At 36.9% G+C, this 17,736-nt stretch overlaps 1 protein-coding gene across 1 annotated transcript in view; it reads left to right on the forward strand.

Annotated features, from left to right (window-relative positions):
* The window catches only part of LOC145671217 (uncharacterized), a 682,733-nt gene that overhangs the window by 175,989 nt on the left and 489,008 nt on the right, over window positions 1-17,736 (forward strand). The window lies entirely within an intron of this gene.

The raw sequence follows: 17,736 nt of genomic DNA on the forward strand, positions 1-17,736 counted from the left end.
TACAGGTTCTTCTTTTGTTTTTTACACAGGTTAGCAAACAATAAATGAAGACGTGGACAAAACAAAAAAAAGCACAGTTTGTTGCCTGGTACATAGAAACGAAGTCGGAGACTCAGGTGCAGCGGAATGTAAGGACCAAGTATGCACGTGATCCTCCAACTAGAGTTACAATTAAAGCTTGGTATAAACAATTCATGGAAAGGGGATCACGTTCTGCACCAGAAAGGAGCTGGAAGACCAAGTACCAGTCAGGAAAATGTGGAAAGAGTGAAACAGGCCTTTGTGCGTAGTCCAACAAAATCTGTTCGCAAAGCGGCGAGAGAATTGAATATGCCCAGGGCTACGGTTCATGATGTTCTAAATAAACGGCTGAAGCTGCACGCCTACAAGGTGCAACTCCTTCAGGTCTTATTGCCAACGGACAAACCCAGACATACTGACTTTGCTTGTTACATGCTGAACCGCATTGAGCACGATAACCAGTTCCTGCAAAAGATTTGTTTCAGTGACGAGGCAAAATTCCATGTGTCTGGGAAGTTGAACAGGGACAGTGTTCGCATATGGGGATCCGAGAACCCTCATGTAACACGTGAGATGGAGCGCGATAGCCCTAAGGTAAATGTCTGGTGTGGGTTAATGCATAATCGCATTATTGGGCCCTTCTTTTTCGCTGAAAATTCAATCACTGGGCAGGTCTATCTGGATTTGCTCCAGCTTTATGTGCTTCCTCAGTTGGAGGATTTGCAACCAAACATTCTGTTTCAACACGATGGAGCTCCGCCACACTGGTCTTTAGAGGTTCGAGAATACCTGGATGAGGTGTTTCCCAATAGGTGGATTGGTCGCGACGGTCCGATATCATGGCCTCCTTTGTCGCCGGATCTGACACCCCTGAACTTCTTTTTGTGGGGGTACCTTAAGAACATCGTCTTCGCTACGAAGGTAGCAAACCTTGAACAGCTAAAGCAGCGTATCCTTGCTGGTTTTCAGACAGTAACCGATGATTTGCTGCAGCGCACATGGGCTGAAATTGATTTTCGTCTGGATGTGCTTCGTATCACACTTGGTGCCCACATAGAGGTGTACTGAACAGGTAAAAAACTTTAAGACTTTCTGTATTGAATGCAAAAAACCGCATGTAAATATCACATTAACTTCTTTCAATATAACGTCGTAAAGTTGTATAGATAATTCTCGGACACCCTGTATTATGTAAGGTTTTACATTCAACGATTTTAACTAGCTAATAGTTTGGGTGGAAGATGAAATGACGCCGTAGGTAAGTGGGCATTGAACTTCTATGCGGCGGTCCCGGGTTGAAATCCACGCAAGGTTCAAACTTTTTCAAATGCTTCAATTTCAATGCATACTCAGTGTGACAAGCATGATCTACCTAGAAAGAAAAGATGTTAAAGGAGGAGATTTGGAGAATGCCTGCCAAAGGAGACAATGATTTACAAACTTATTCCCAGCAGCTGTTCTAGATTTGATATTTTCTTCTACTTTCAAGCATTTTCTGATTCATGCGTGGTCAGTGTTTTTATTTCTCTGAACATACAGTATATAATGAAATAATACATTACATACACAGCAATATTGAGATTGATATATGATGTTCATTGGACAACACGATTCGCACCATAGAGATTTATTTCGTTAGGTATCTACTGTACAATTTTACCTGTAAAACATCTAGCTGAGTGCTACCAACTTCTGTCAGTGCCGAGAAAAGTTACATGTAAGTTGGGTTGCATCTGTCAAGGCGTTTTCACAACGGCAAATGGTCTGAACCACTAGCAATGGAATTAGAGCACTTAGGAAGAGATATCTATACTGGTGGATGTACAATAGGGAACAAACTAGTAAAAATATAAGGCTTAAGTATAGGTTCAAAATTATGTCCAATACTATTAGTCCAGTAAAGATAGGATTGAGAAAGGAACAAATTAGTAACAAGCTGATTATTGGTATGGAAGTAGGGGGATGTGTCAGGAATAACATACTAAAAGTCCCCTAAAATCCCACTGTAGCTTTTCCCGCAATTTTGAAAAATGTCCGCCATCTTTAGATGACGACAAGGAATTTATGGAAATCGTCACCCTTTATGTTTATTCTTCTAGCCACCGTTCTAATTATCACAAAGCCATGAATCATATATGGTTGGAAAGCTTGAAAGACAGAGAATCTAAGTAAATAACATATATGCCCATCGTGCTAAATTTCTAGAAGAAGAGGAAGAAGAAAACAGCTTCTTTATTTAAAAACGATATATTTTCAGAAATCATGAGAAGTTTGCAACCCTGACAGTTATTGTACACCAACGAAACACCACCAAAAGATATCCTTGATATTTAACTCAATCATAGCCAACAATGACACAAATCGGTGCAATAGAAGCCGAGAAAAAAATATAACATGTTACTTTCTGACCTCTTTGTACAAAAGTGCATAAGGGGACATACACTTTCACGGTTCTAGTCAGCTTCTTTTATCACATAGGACCAAGAGTTATATATCATTGAAAATCTTAAGAAACGTAAATTCAAATGAGGTAACACTTATACTAATCAACTCCAATTTGTGGAAGAAGCGCAAAACCCAAAATTTCGGGACAAAACTGATTTTCGCATAAATTCTTTAAAACTTGCAACACACAACTATTGTATGTTAACAAAACTCAGCCACCGTTTTCACTATCATCATTATTAATTTACTTTTAAAATGGCCAACGTTTTTCCCAATGTAGTAAGTTTTTATGATACATAGTTTTACATCACTTAAAAATAGCACAAAAATCATTTATTGACACCATTAGAAAGTAGCAGAAATTGGTAGTCTCCTATTCATAGGAAAATCGTAATTCACACACTTAAAATCACTCTCAACTACAGTAGTCATTCGAGTGTATTTTTTTAAAAATGTCTTGCTCTTAACTAGAATGCAATTTTCCTCCTAGTATCCTTCAAATCAACTTAGTATTTACATTAGACGTTAGTATGCACTTTAAGAACATTTTTGTAACTAGTCCATTCGGACTTAATTTATTAGAAATCAATGAGGTTATCATTATCTCGTTTATCTCTATGGTCTTCATCATTTGGTTCTGCATTCATACATCCAATTCCTCGAGAATGACATAAATTAGAGCACATAATTCCTGCTTTCCGACAACCGTACATACTTTCACAACCCTTTTTACCGTTACAGGATATTACACAGAGCGGGTTCCTTGGTCATTCTTGCTGGTACGAGGATACCTCCTAATGTTGTCCATTCATATTCAGTCGCTCGCATATCATTGAGAAATACCTGGGTTCAAAAAACGTACACTGTCAAAGAATGAATGGAATATACCACTTTTAATATACACACGCAAAGGTAATGGCCTTTCGGATTTAATCATTGAAGATATAAGATACCTTCGTGTTCTGAATATCCAAAATGAAATCCACCTTCTGTACGATGTAACATGGATGATTCTCAAGTGGTTGAAGACACTAACTTGCCCGAATTGGAATGGATTTATGCAGCTGGTGACAAGCAAACATATTAAGTAGTAATTCAACCTCTCATCAATCTTCAACCAATAAGCATGGATGCTGTATACTCGGCGCTTATGTTTGCCAGCAAAGAATGTGCAGGAAATAAGCAAAAAAGCGTGCTTAGTCACGTTGGATCAACCTTTGTACTCTAAAGCATGTGACATTGTAGCAGCATGTAGAAATTCTGGTGAATTACCGTCAGTGGTTGCTAGACTTCGGGGGTTTTCACTCTATAATGTCATTTATGGAAACAGTTGCATATATAATGAAAGGTAGTGGCATTGAACTTTGGTCTTGTGTGTATGCTAGTAACTCCATGCCACAGATAAAGCCAGGCCATTCTTATTGCTCGTGCTTTGCGAGCTCATTTTTCTAAAACACAACACGGCCCTTAGCAATTGCAATATATACTGTTTAGTTAATGAGTCAGACGGCACTGAGGAGTTTGTGCGTCAATTGCGAGATGTTTGTATTCCTCTGATGACTGAAGAAGATATCGATACTGATGTAGTTCTTCAACATTCCTAGTCAATCAAGATTGCAAATGACCTGAAGTTATTCATTGACGCTGCTGCAGAAACAAGCCGTATCTCTAAGTTATTCGTTCTGTACTTTCAGCTTGTAGAAATTATGCGTCTTTTAATTCGAAAGAACTGGAGACTTGAATCTTAATCTTCACTGTATGTAAGAAACGTTACCATACTTCTATGCAGCTGAGCATCTTTTGTATGCTAAATACGCACATCTGTACTTACAAGAAATGTTGCGGTTGGAGGATGAAATGGATCTTCATCAGTTCCAGCTATTTGCAGGAGACGGTTAGTTCACTATTCGTAGAAAAGATATATTTTGGAGTGGTACATGGTCTTATATGACGATTGAGCAGGTTTTAGCGAGAGCAATGAAGAGCAGCGGTGGACCCATGGGAGGCATGACTGAAAAGATAATATCTAGCTGTATGTCAAGTATGCCAGCAGCGTGCCACTTAAGAGAATGTCTTGAAAAATTATTAAACAAAGATAGGCATGAACTTCACACTGGTCGGCATGTGGACCTGTACCAAATCAGTCAATCGCGTGATATATTACATCTAAAGAAGTTCTTGCGTTGGTTTTGCCAGCATTCTCCATTCCCTTCATATCCGGAGCTCGCGTCCCTAAACACTGGCATGGTAGGTAAGGAAATGGTCAACGGATAAATCTAAGGAAATCGGATTGGCTGCTATGGAAGGAATTTTTGGATAGACTTTGTGAAATGTGAAACTTAAACAAAAAGATAAAGTCATCCCACTATCCGTAATGCGCAATGTAGTGCGTATTCGTGATGAGCTACTGACTGTAAACACCATACTTCAACTGAATCATATGAGTAGAAGTCCGAAAAAGAACTCCAAGAGTGTTTTGGTTACGAGCTTGCACCCTATTCACTTTCTTCACAGAAATGTCTATGAGAAAAACGAAAAGGTCCGCTTTGTACATGTTTGAATATCGGATACATTTTAAAACTCAAATTAAAAACACTGTGTACGTTATAGATGGAGGCTTGCTTCTACATCATGTTGTTTGGCCACAACATAAAACATACCTTGACGTGCACAACTCGTATGTGTCCTATGTACTCACAAACTCAGGAACGACAGCAACAATTATTTTTTATGGATATTGCACTGAAAACTGTACAAAAGCCACTGAGCGGTAGCGACGTGAGTCAAAGGTTCAATCAGCTTTGGTGTTATTCACAAATGAAACCATTAACCAAAAAAGATAAATTCTTAGGTAATTTCAAAAATAAGGGTTGTTTCGCCCGTGAGTTGATGGTTCATTTGACACAAGCTGGAATGCAAACCCAGCTGACGCACTTATAGCTAAAACTGCTGTAGCCAGTCTTTAAATCCTTGTAGGCACGTCGTAGTAATGGCGAGGATGTTGACATTTTAATCTTTTTGCTTGAACAAGGTAATAAACAGTACGACATCACATTTCGAAATAATCAGTATGACATTGGGCGTGTACAAGACGTGAGTAAAGAATTTAGTACTAAGAAGTTGTAAGATACACAGACAAATATATTAACTGTTTTGTTCAGTTACCATGCTTTAACTGAACGCGACACACCGTGGGGTTTGTATCGACAGGGAAAGAAAAAGCCATTGCAATTACTTCAAAAACGGGAAGATTTATGCCTATCACTTGAAGTTTTGAACCATGATAATGCTAGTGTACAATCTATGAAGCTGGCACATCATTTCTACTAACACACTTCGATTATCCAGCAATAGTAACCTTACTGGATGAATTCCAGTATCATTTATACATCCTTGCAGTAAGTCGCTCCCAATTCAGAACGAAATGCAATTGGAAAAACTGCCACCCACCGGTGATGCTGCGAATCACCATATCATCAGGTTCAATAGTACCGTGGAAATGATTTGCGAGCGACTGAATATGGATGGAAAACATTAGGAGGTATTCTTGCCAGCAAGAATGACCAAGGAACCTGCTCCGTGTAATATCCTGTAACTGTAAAAAGGGCTGTGAAAGTATGTACGGTTGTCGGAAAGCAGGAATTGTGTGCTCTAATTTATGTCATTCTCGAGGAATTGGATGTGTGAATGCAGAACCAAATGATGAAGACCATAGAGATGAACGAGATAATGATAACCTCATTGATTTCTAATAAATTAAGTCCGAATGGACTAGTTACAAAAATGTTCTTAAAGTGCATACTAACGTCTAATGTAAATACTAAGTTGATTTGAAGGATACTAGGAGGAAAATTGCATTCTAGTTTAAACAAGACATTTTAAAAAATTACATTCAAATGACTATTGTAGTTGAGAGTGATTTTAAGTGTGTGAATTACGATTTTCCTATGAATAGGAGACTAGCAATTTCTGCTACTTTCTAATGGTGTCAATAAATGATTTTTGTGCTATATTTAAGTGATGTAAAACTATATATCATAAAAGCTTACTCCATTGGGAAAAACGTTGGCCATTTTAATAGTAAATTAATAATGACGATAGTGAAAACGGTGGCTGAGTTTTGTTAACACACAATAATTGTCAGTGTTGCAAGGTTTGAAGAATTTATGCGAAAATCACTTTTGTCACGAAATTTTGGGTTTTGCGCTTCTTCCACAAATTGGGCTTGATTAGTATAAGTTTTACTTCGTTCGAATTTACGTTTCTTAAGATTTCAAATGATCTAAGATTTCCTCGTATATAACTCTTGGAACTATGTAATAAAAGAAGCTGACAAGAACCGTGAAAAGTGTATGTCACCTTATGCACTTTTGTACAAAGAGGTCAGAAAGTAACATGTTATATTTTTTTCTCGGCTTCTATTGCACCGATTTGTGTCATTGTTGGCTATGATTGAGATAAATATCAAGGATATCTTTTGGTGGTGTTTCGTTGGTGTGCAATAACTGTCAGGGTTGCAAACTTCTCATGATTTCTGAAAATATATCGTTTTTAAATAAAGAAGCTGTTTTCTTCTTCCTCTTCTTCTAGAAATTTAGCACGATGGGCATATATGTTATTTACTTAGATTCTCTGTCTTTCAAGCTTTCCAACCATATATGATTCATGGCTTTGTGATAATTAGAACGGTGGCTAGAAGAATAAACATAAAGGGTGACGATTTCCATAACTTCCTTGTCGCCATCTAAAGATGGCGGACATTTTTCAAAATTGCGGGAAAAGCTACAGTGGGATTTTAGGGGACTTTTAGTATGTTATTCCTGACACATTCCCCCTCTACCATGCCAATTTTCAGCTTGTTACTAATTTGTTCCTTTCTTGGCAGAAAAGTGGGCTACTATCTTTACTGGACTATATCTGAAATAGTAATGAATAGATGGGAACAGAAAGTGATAAAAGAGGGTGGGATAAACCTAATATTGTATTGCATAAACGTGGATGATTATTTAGGAATATGGAAATGAACAAGGAGACAATTAGAAAACTTTTAAAAGAACATTGAAGATGAAGAGAATTGGTTAAGCTTGGAATGAGACGTACAAAAGAATAATATGATAAATTACCTGGACATGTCAATAGAAAGAAAAGAAGTAGGATTGACAACAAGATGGCGTAACAAAGAATTTGCTGCTGGGGTAACTGTAATTAAAGAAGTTATGCAGATAATAAGACAAAAAGAAACTTCATAAGAAATATGGAGAGGAGAATAGAAGAAATAGATACTGATGAAGAGAGAAAGAAAGAAGACATAGAGAACTTTCACTTTTTGCTAGAGAAGAATGTGTACAACAAAATGAAGATAAAGAAAAGCATAATAGAGGAAAGAAGGAAAGAAAGGAAAAAGAGAAATGGAAGAGAGGAGAGAAAATGGCAGTGGATAGTGAGCATTGGAGAAAAGACAAAGATACTGAAGACATTACTAACAAAAGGTGGTGTGAACAGATCCAGAAAAGTCGGACGTAGAATTCTGGAAGTCGTTAAGAAAATGAGAAATAAGAATTACATAAATGAAGAAAATAAATGGTTTGATGTGAAGTATAAAAATTCCAATACGATGTAAATTGAAGAAAAGGGGAAAAATAGTAAAGTAAGAGTAAAGCAACATAGGAACGATGTGAGACTTAGAGGAGAGAATAACGCTATAGACAAAAATGTCAAAGAAACAGGATATGATATAGAAGGGGTCCGAGGCCAAGGAAAGAGGAATAGAACAATAAAAAGAAAATAAAAAGAAGTGCGAAGGATTAAGAGAGAAATAAGTGAAAGAATAATGAACTGGACAAATGGGACAGATTGTTTGCACAAATGGAAGGATGAAAATCTCGGATACGAAAAATTGAGACGCAATAAAAATAAAATTATATGATAGAAAATTGAATCAATAATTCATTAAAATAACAATAACAATAATAATAAGAAGAAGAAGAAGAAGAAGAAAAGTGAAAATAATACTTATAGAAACTGTTATACTAAAAAATTAAAATGAAACAGTAAATTATAAAAATACCTAATTGTTACACATTAAACATTTTAAATTATAAAATGAAACAACTTTTTCAGGCATGATTGTTTGTTTACTCAACGATTTTATTTTCATTTTGTCCTATTATTCTTTTTCACTTAATAAATTAAATGCAACCGTCATTTTGTTTGCGGGTGTCATAGAGAATCATAGACATACAATTTGCCTGCACTAGGGTTCAAATACAAATGTAAAATACAAAATCGCATTAATCGAAAACATTATTGTGATGTACATAGTTTACAAACTCAAAACACATCACTAAAGCAGAAGGCGATTTATTACAACTAGCTTGTTTCGCCAAAAATCGAACAGCCTACGTGGCTGAGGTTCGTCCGTCGTGATAGCTCCTGGAAGTACTCTAGAAGAAATGTGGGTAGCTTCCTGACAACAGATGAAAGCACCAGAGAAATAGTGGAAAGTGATTTAGACAAGTTCAAATACTGGCACGAAAACCCAGCGATTTTGAATCCTCTAGAGTAATAAAAATTAATCTTAAAAGATTATGTATACATATGTTACCGCCAGGGCCGAAAGGGTTAAAATTATACAACAATAATAATTTAATGTATGAACTAGTTCTGGCAGTTAACGTCTGATGAAAATAACATTGTACCGAAACTTATTTGGTCTAGGAATTAATTCGTGCGGGTGGACAAGAGATGGCGCAACGAACGGAGCGTCCCACAGTTCCGTATATCCACACATGTGTTGCAAACCCCTGTCATCGCGTATCGTTCGTAGTATAGGGCAGTGGATTAAAGCGTCAACAACACCAGTTTGTAGTTAAGTGAACATGGCGCAATTTGTGCCTGATAAAGTGTTTTTGCGGGGTGTCCTGCTGCATTACTTTAACATGCAGAAAAGTGCGACTGAAAGTCATCGTATTTTGGTGGAAGTGTATGGTGACCATGCTCTAGCTGAGCGAACGTGTCAGAAGTGGTTTGCACGGTTTAGAAGTGGTGATTTCGGCTTGGCAGACCAAGAGCGAGCTGGACAGCCAAAAAAATTTCAAGACGAAGAATTGACAGCATTGCTCGAGCAGGATTCGTGTCAAACGCAGGAACAACTTGCAGCAGCATTAGGCGTTGATCAAACAACAGTCTCCAAACGCTTGAAAGCCATGGGAATGATTCAAAAGATGTCACATTGGGTTCCACATGAATTGAAAGACAGAGACGTTGAAAGACGAAAAACCATTTGCGAATTGCTGCTTCAACGACAGAGCAGAAAGGGGTTTCTGTATCGAATTATTACGGGTGATGAGAAGTGGATCCATTACGAGAACCCTAAACGAAAAAAGGCCTGGGTGAAACCAGGTGAACCAGGTCCATCACAACCAAAACGAGATATTCACTGTGCAAAGGTTATGCTGTGCATATGGTGGGATATGAAAGGTGTGGTGTACTATGAGCTGCTGCAACCGGGTGAAACTATGAATGGAGAACGTTATCGACGACAATTAATGCGTTTGAAGCAAGCTCTGGCCAGAACACGACCAGAATGGGAGAACAGACATGATAAACTTATTGTTCAACATGATAACGCTCGCCCACATGTCGCAAAACCGGTCAAAACCTATTTAGAAAATGTCGGATGGGAAGTTTTACCCCACCCGCCGTATTCACCAGACGTTGCTCCTTCGGACTACTACTTGTTCGATTGCATGAACAACGATTTGATTGGACAGCGGTTTACTTCTTCAGAAGATATCGAAACATGGGTCTCTGACTGGATCGCTTCCAAGAATGAGGACTTCTTTCGCCACGGAATCCGTACATTGCCTGACAGATGGGCGAAAGTGGTGGCTAGCGATGGGCAATATTTTTCTTAAGGTATTTATGTATTTTGTGTTTGTACTACAGCTTCAATGTGTGCGTACCAACCGCACGAATTAATTCCTAGACCAAATACTAGTTTCTTAATTTTAATAAACAAGTATATACTCTAGTCAGAAAATAATAGTTCGAGAGTCGATATGGATGAGGCTACTTGAATTTCAATTCTCCAGCAAGCAAGCCTGGAAATCCAGTGTCTAATTTTACGTAAGTAAACCAAAGAATTGGCGTAAATCCGACGATCCGCGTAAATTTTTACATGTCTACCATACAATAGTTATGACTAACGTTTAAAAATAACAAAGTAACGTCTGAAAGATTTTATTTTTCAGTAATTGTGTAACTTGTTTCCGGAGGTATCTGTCCAAACCCATTTCTTATTTCTTTTAGTAACAAAGACAAAGATTTAGTTTTATGTGTAAAGTTTTTTTTTTGCAAACTTGGTGCAGCATTGGAAAAGAATGAGGACTCTTTGGAATTCTTTCAAGTTTCTAGGACGAGGTAAATCTTTTATACATTTGCAATACGAGGGATCCTTAGTGATGCCTATAGAGTTTTCATTATATCCCAAAAAATAAAATTACTAGAACAAAAGGTATGAATGCGAACAAAAGTGCATTCACACTTCCAATTTTCACTTCCTGCAACGTTAAACAACCAACTTTGCAGCGATGTTGGCAAGGTTGAGAACTAGGTAGGCTCCTCGTTCAAACAAATCTCAGAAGATGTAGGGTCACCTTGGTACTGAACAGTAGAAATTGCAGCTTCGTGTTTCTTTCTCTCTTCCTATATCCTAATTCTTGAACTTTCCTTCCAGTCTACGTTACCAATTAAATTAACGCTTAGCGTTCTTTGGTTGTGAAGAAATTCCCGTTCAATAATAAGTAAACTGTATTTTATAAAGGGTGTTCCTACTGTTGTAAAATTTCCGGAAATTTTGAAACGGCTGGTAAAAAAAACTTTTTTCCGTTTTTTTTTTTGGAAAAATTGGAAAATTTGGGGAAAAACAAAACTCTTTGTATTAGGTTAGTTTTCCTAGTAATGGAACCGTTTTTTTTCGAAGGCGTGAAAAATCTAAATTGAGAAATTTCAATATAGCGAATATTTTTTATAAAAGGATAATTCGAAAATAAAACAATTGTAATTATTCTTGAAAATTAATAGTCTGCGCTCATTTCCTTTATGTGCCTTTTAGTCGTTAACTCCTGGTTCTGCATTAATTACAGAAACTTTATAATTGCATACACATCTACCATCATGAAGCGTTTCTGTTGCAACAAATAGGGCTCTTGAATGAAACTGAGTTCTGAATGTGCTCATTGATCTGGTGAAGTTTTGTTAATTTTAACCAAGTTACTTCTTAAAAGAAAGAGCAGTAGGCAAATTTCACTACTATTCATGCACTAACAATATTACATGTTGTAAGACATATAATTACTATTATTTAATATTCAAATACAGACTTTAATATAAAATTTATGTACAAAATTTTGTATGTAAACAAATACCTGTTTTCTAATGCGACAATTTATCTACATGCGGTATATAAAATGAAAGTGACTATATTTGTAACTTAACAACTCTTGGGCCACCATATCTCGATAAAAAATTTCAACATAGATGAGGTTCTGGCCTGGGATGCATTTGACCACTTCACTTTGAAAGTACAACTTGGAGGAAGGAAGTGTGGATATATAATGAAAATTACCTATCTTAGTGTTAAACTCATTGTTTTCGGAGTTGCTGAGATGAACAGCGACATTTCCGATGAATCTTAAATTCAAATTCAGCACTGCAACTTGGGAGAAGAGGAAGGAGATACATAAAATGATCAAAAATGACCGATATTAGTGTCAAATCCATAGTTTTCGTGGTTGCTGAGATGAACAGTAACACTTCCGATGTTGTTTAAATAAAAATTCGGGCCCGCAACTTAGGGGAAGGGGAAGAGCACCAAAAAAATGATTGAAAATAGCCGATATCAGTGTCGAATCCATAGTTTTTGGGGTCGCTGAGGTGAACTGTGACACTTTCGATGCCGTTTAAATCCAAATTCAACGTCGAAACTTTAGGGATAGGGAAGGGATGATATATAGAGAAAAATATCGAAAATGATTGATATTAGTGTCGAATCCAAACTTTTTGGGGTCGCTCAGATGAACAGTGACATTTCTAATGCCATTTAAATCCAAATTCAGAGCCGTGAGCTAGGGGCGGGGAATAGTAGAGATATACAAATAATCGAAAATGACCAATATTAGTGTCGAATTCACAGTTTTTGGTGTTACTGTGATGAACAGTAACATTTCCGATGCCATTTAAATCCAAATGCAAGCCAGCAACTTGAAAAGGAAGAGATATATAAAAGTGACTGAAAATGACCGATATCAGTGTCAAATCCATAGTTTCCGGGTCGCTGAGATGAACACTGACAATTCCTATTCTATTTAAATCCAAATTCATCCACGCAACTTGGGGGCGGGGAGATATATAAATATAATCGAAAATAACCGATATTATTGTCGAATCCATAATTTTGGGGGTCCATGAAGTGAATTCCACTTCCGAAGCCGTTTTAATAAAAATTCATCCTTGTAGCTTGGGGACTGGGAAGAGAGGAAATATATTTTTAAAAATCACCAATATATATCGAAAATAACCAATATTAGTGTCGAGTCCATAGCTTTTGGGGTCCTCAGATGAACATTTAACACTTCCGATGCTTCCAAATTCAGTGGAGCAACTTGGGGGAAGGAGGAGTGGTAGATATATAAGAATGATCGAAAATGGCCGATATTAGTGTCGAATTCATAGTTTTCGGGGTGACTGAAATGAACAGTGACATTTCCGATGCCGTTTAAATCCAAATTCAGCCCCCATTAGTTACTCCTAAAAGGGAAAGTGACATGTCAAAATAAATAAATAGTTTTTGGGGTCCGCAAGTTCATTGGTGAGAGTGTTGGTGCCCCTTATACTCAAAATGAAACGTATTGGGAAGAACGGGCATTCTGCTAGTCTTTAATAATAAAAAACCGAAGTTTCACATGTTAAATTCTTTAATATATTTGTCGCTGCTCAAATTTACTCACTTGTCCGGTGTGTGTGTGTGTATATATGTAAATAAGATCATCTCTCTTTTTGAGTTGTTCGAAAAATATACAAATAATAAACAGGGATTTTTGCCAGAAATCAGAAAACTAAAAAGTAAAATTAAAACCTGTTGCTTTAAGTACTTTTCCTGCTAGCGAAATACGTTGTATATATGCTGGAGACACGTTACAGCAAATAAGATTAGTATCAGGTGAAGAAATAGTTCTTAAATTATTTTTCGGGTTTTGCCAATATTTCCGAATAAAAGATTTTTTCTAACGGATTCAAAATTTCCGGACATTTTACACTGCACACGGACAATAAGTATCTCCATAAAATATATACTATATTTGATTTTAACATACTGGTATTAAGTAAATGATTCTGGCCCTGTTATTTAACGCTTCCCTACCATAAAACGGTAACTCTACAAGATTACTTAAGTTAATTTAAATGCGTCTATATTAATTAATCTAACTAGGATTATATTTTAGGATCTTTTGTAGTCGTAACTCCATACTATCACGGTGCTAACGTTAAAGGAGTGGTACAAATATATTTGCTGCCACAAAATTTGCATATTCTAATAGAAGAAACATAATTACTCAATGATCTATACTGTAAACTAGTAACTATAAAACAGTTTTCATTTTAAAAGCATAATGTAGTAAAATATTCGAAAATTTCAAATTTTCCAAATATTTCGATTTTTTCCAATCTTGGGAAAAAACGGTAAAAACTGTTTTTTTTATTCAAACCTTCCGGTTTTTTCCGGGCCTTTACAACACTAGGTGTTTCACCCAGTATGAGTTTTGACAATTTGACAAAATTTTGCCTCGATGCACGAACTGAAGACCGATTAAACATACAGTTCATGTTTGGATGGACAGTACAACTTTTCCGCAGTGTTGGAATCCAATGAAAAAAGCGCTTTATGCAACCCATCCTATTATGCATATCTATAGTTTATAGCCTATATTGTAACAAATAAATTAGTAATTAAAAATGATTGATTGTATTTAGATAAAGTATTGTCTCTGAGGTCAACAATCTCTGTCTTTTGGTATTTTTCTTACTCCTGCAACACCCTTGTAACTTTTGCAATAAAAGAGCTCAAAATACCTAATTATCTTTAGCTCTGCATAAAAGTATGCATTTTATTAAAACAAAATACAGTATAAAACTGTCCCTTGGATAAGCAACTTTCGTAATTCATAATAAATTTTATTGCAAAACTGGAGGTGTCGAAATCAGCCTCCAAACAATCAGTTTTCGCAGAACTGTCCACACAAGTGACATCCCGTTTGAATATGTATGTCTCCCTGTCAAATGGGTTGCCACGACTTAGTAAGCAAAATGGAACAAGTGCCTTAGCAAACGTTGTTGTGGCACTATATTTACCAAAACTTTGGATGATAATGACCAAATTTAATGTCTGGATTTAATATTTTGCCTACCCTAGGCCAAAAGATGTTTGCCACATCTCATCCGGACCACAAAATTTTAACACAATCATCATCATAGGTATTCTGCCCTGTCTGGCAGGTCACTTGCAGCAGCTGAGAAGCTTCCATGCTTCACGGTCCTCCGATAACCTCTTCGTCTTCACCTATGATCTTTCTGTTTTTATATCATCCATTAATTGTAGTCTCCTTCGCCCTCTGCCTCCATACCCTCTATGAAGTCTCTCATGATACAATTTCTTCTTAGGCAATGTCCCAACCAATTTCTCTTCCTCTTCTTAACAATGTCTAAAAGTGTTCTTTTCTCCCGCACCATTTCTAACACCCACTTATTCGTCTTCCGCTCGACCCAACTAATTCTCTCCACCCTTCTCCACACCCACATTTCGAAGGCTTCCAGACGTTTTTCACCTCTTTTACGTATTGTCCACGTTTCCGCCCCCATACAGTACAACACTCCACACGAAGCATTTTATGAGGCTTTTTCTCAACTCTCTAATCAAGATCACATAGAACAAACTTTTCTTCCTCCTAAAGGCTTCTTTCGCCATTTTTATTCTTGCTTTTATTTCACGTTCGCACATCATGTCATTACTAAGAATACTATCGAGATATCGAAAACTATTCACTTGTTCTATTGGCTCCCCACCCACTTTTATATTTGACACAGACCTCTTCGTTCCAATCACCATGGTTTTTGTCTTTCTAACATTTATTTTCATCCCATATTCTCCAAAGGCCATCATCAGGTTTTCTAACATTTTATTGATTTCCTTTTCAGATTCTGCAAAAAGCCCCATATCGTCTGCAAATCTTATGCATCTAATTATTCTACCTCCTACCGAAATTTCGTCATCATCATGTAAACTCTTATTCACTATCTCTTCTAGATAGACATTAAATAGTGTTGGCGAGAGGCAGCATCCTTGTCGAGCTCCCCTTCCAACTGCACTCTCTTTTGTCATGTTCTTCCCCTACTCTAACACATACTTGTTGGTGCATGTATAAGTTTCTTACGAGTCTTCGATCTTTCCATTCCAACCCTATCTTCTTTAGAACTCCCAACAATTCCTAATTCACGCGGTCAAAAGCCTTTTCTAGATCGATAAATACAACATACACCTCTTTCCATTTCACTATAAATCTTTCACCGATCGCCCTTAATAATCCAATAGCATCTCTTATGCCTTCCCTCTTCTGAACCCGAACTTCTCCTCCTCAACTTCTACATTTGTTCTTCCACATAACTTTCTGTTCAGTATTCGGAGCAAAATTTTAGCCGCATGAGATATGAGACTAATATTTCTATAATCCTCATATCTCTTTGGGTTCGATTTCTTAGCCATCGGTATCATGATCGTCTTTAGGAAGTCTTTTGGCCACTCCCTTGTCTCATGTATTTCATTGCATAGTCGGAACAATTCTTTCTTTCCCTTGTCTCCTATACCGTATTTTTAATGAATTCAATTGGTATCCCGGTTGCCTTTCCATTCCTAATCTCGGATATAGCCTTTTCAAACTCATCCTGAAGAATACTAAACCCTTTATCATCCTCGCCTACTTCATTTTCTACTTCAACATTTAGGCTACACGGTCTTTCCGTACTCTCATATAAGTCTTCCACGTATTCTTTCTATCTTTCTATGACCTCATTTCTGTCGCTGACTACCTTCCCATTTTTATTTTCTACTGTCATCATAATACACCCTTGATTCCTCCGAAATTCCACAGATTTCACCTCCTTATACATTTCCTCATATTTCCCAGCTCTTTCTAATTCTTCTATGTTCTCGCATTTTCTTCTGTAAAACTCTTCCCTCGCTCTGTCTGTTTCTCTCCGTAGCTCATTATTCAACTTTCTGTACATCTTTCTGCCCTCTTCTGTATCAACCTGTTTCCACGTCTTCCTTTCCCTCATTTTCTGCAACATTTGTTCTGTAACCCATGGTTTCTTAGCCGTTTTGTGTTAGCGATAACCTACTGCTTCTTCTGCAGCCTGCTATAAGCAAAGTTTAATGTATTCCAACTGTGCGTTACTATCTGCGCCTATTCTTTTCTGGTTTGAATATATTTTTTTTTAATTTTTCAACGAAAAGTTTTCTTATTTCCTCGTTTTTCAACTTGTCAGTATTCAACACTTTGTTACCTACTTTTCTTCTGCCTACATTTTTCAGTTGAATATCTACTTCGGTCAGCACAAGATTATGATAAGAGAAAATATCAGCCCAAAGAAGGGTCTTCGCGTTCTTGAAGCTATTCCGGGACCTGTCCTGTTTCATAACATAGTCTACTTGATATCTTCCACCGTTTATTGGTGATTTCCGTGTGTATCTTCTTCTTTTGTGCTGATGGAACCAAGTGTTTCCAATTACTAGTGAGTTCTGTCTACAGAAATTCACCAGTACCTCTCCCCTTTCATTGCTTTCGCCTAAACCATATTTGCCTACGATAATACCTTCCTGTTTTTCTCCCACAACGGCATTGAAATCTCCCATTACAATTACGCATACACTCCTCTGCTCCCTATCTATAATATCTTCTATTTTCTTATAATTTTCGTCTACTTCTTCAGTTGCATGCGAAGTCGTCAGTGCATATGTCTGTATCACTACTAGATCCTTCATTTTCCCTTTAAGTCTTATCATCATAACTCTATCATCAAGGCTACCTTCTTCTTTAAACGCTTTCCCAGAATTATTTCTACGCCACACAATAAATAATAAGAGTTAAATTTATTTATGGAAACTTTGTTTCAACTTTTTTAAACATAAATTTTAATGAATATTCATTTTGAGTC

Source organism: Thermobia domestica, chromosome 15 (genome assembly GCF_964235325.1).
Source record: "Thermobia domestica chromosome 15, izTheDome1.hap1.1, whole genome shotgun sequence".
Lineage (NCBI taxonomy): Eukaryota > Metazoa > Arthropoda > Insecta > Zygentoma > Lepismatidae > Thermobia > Thermobia domestica.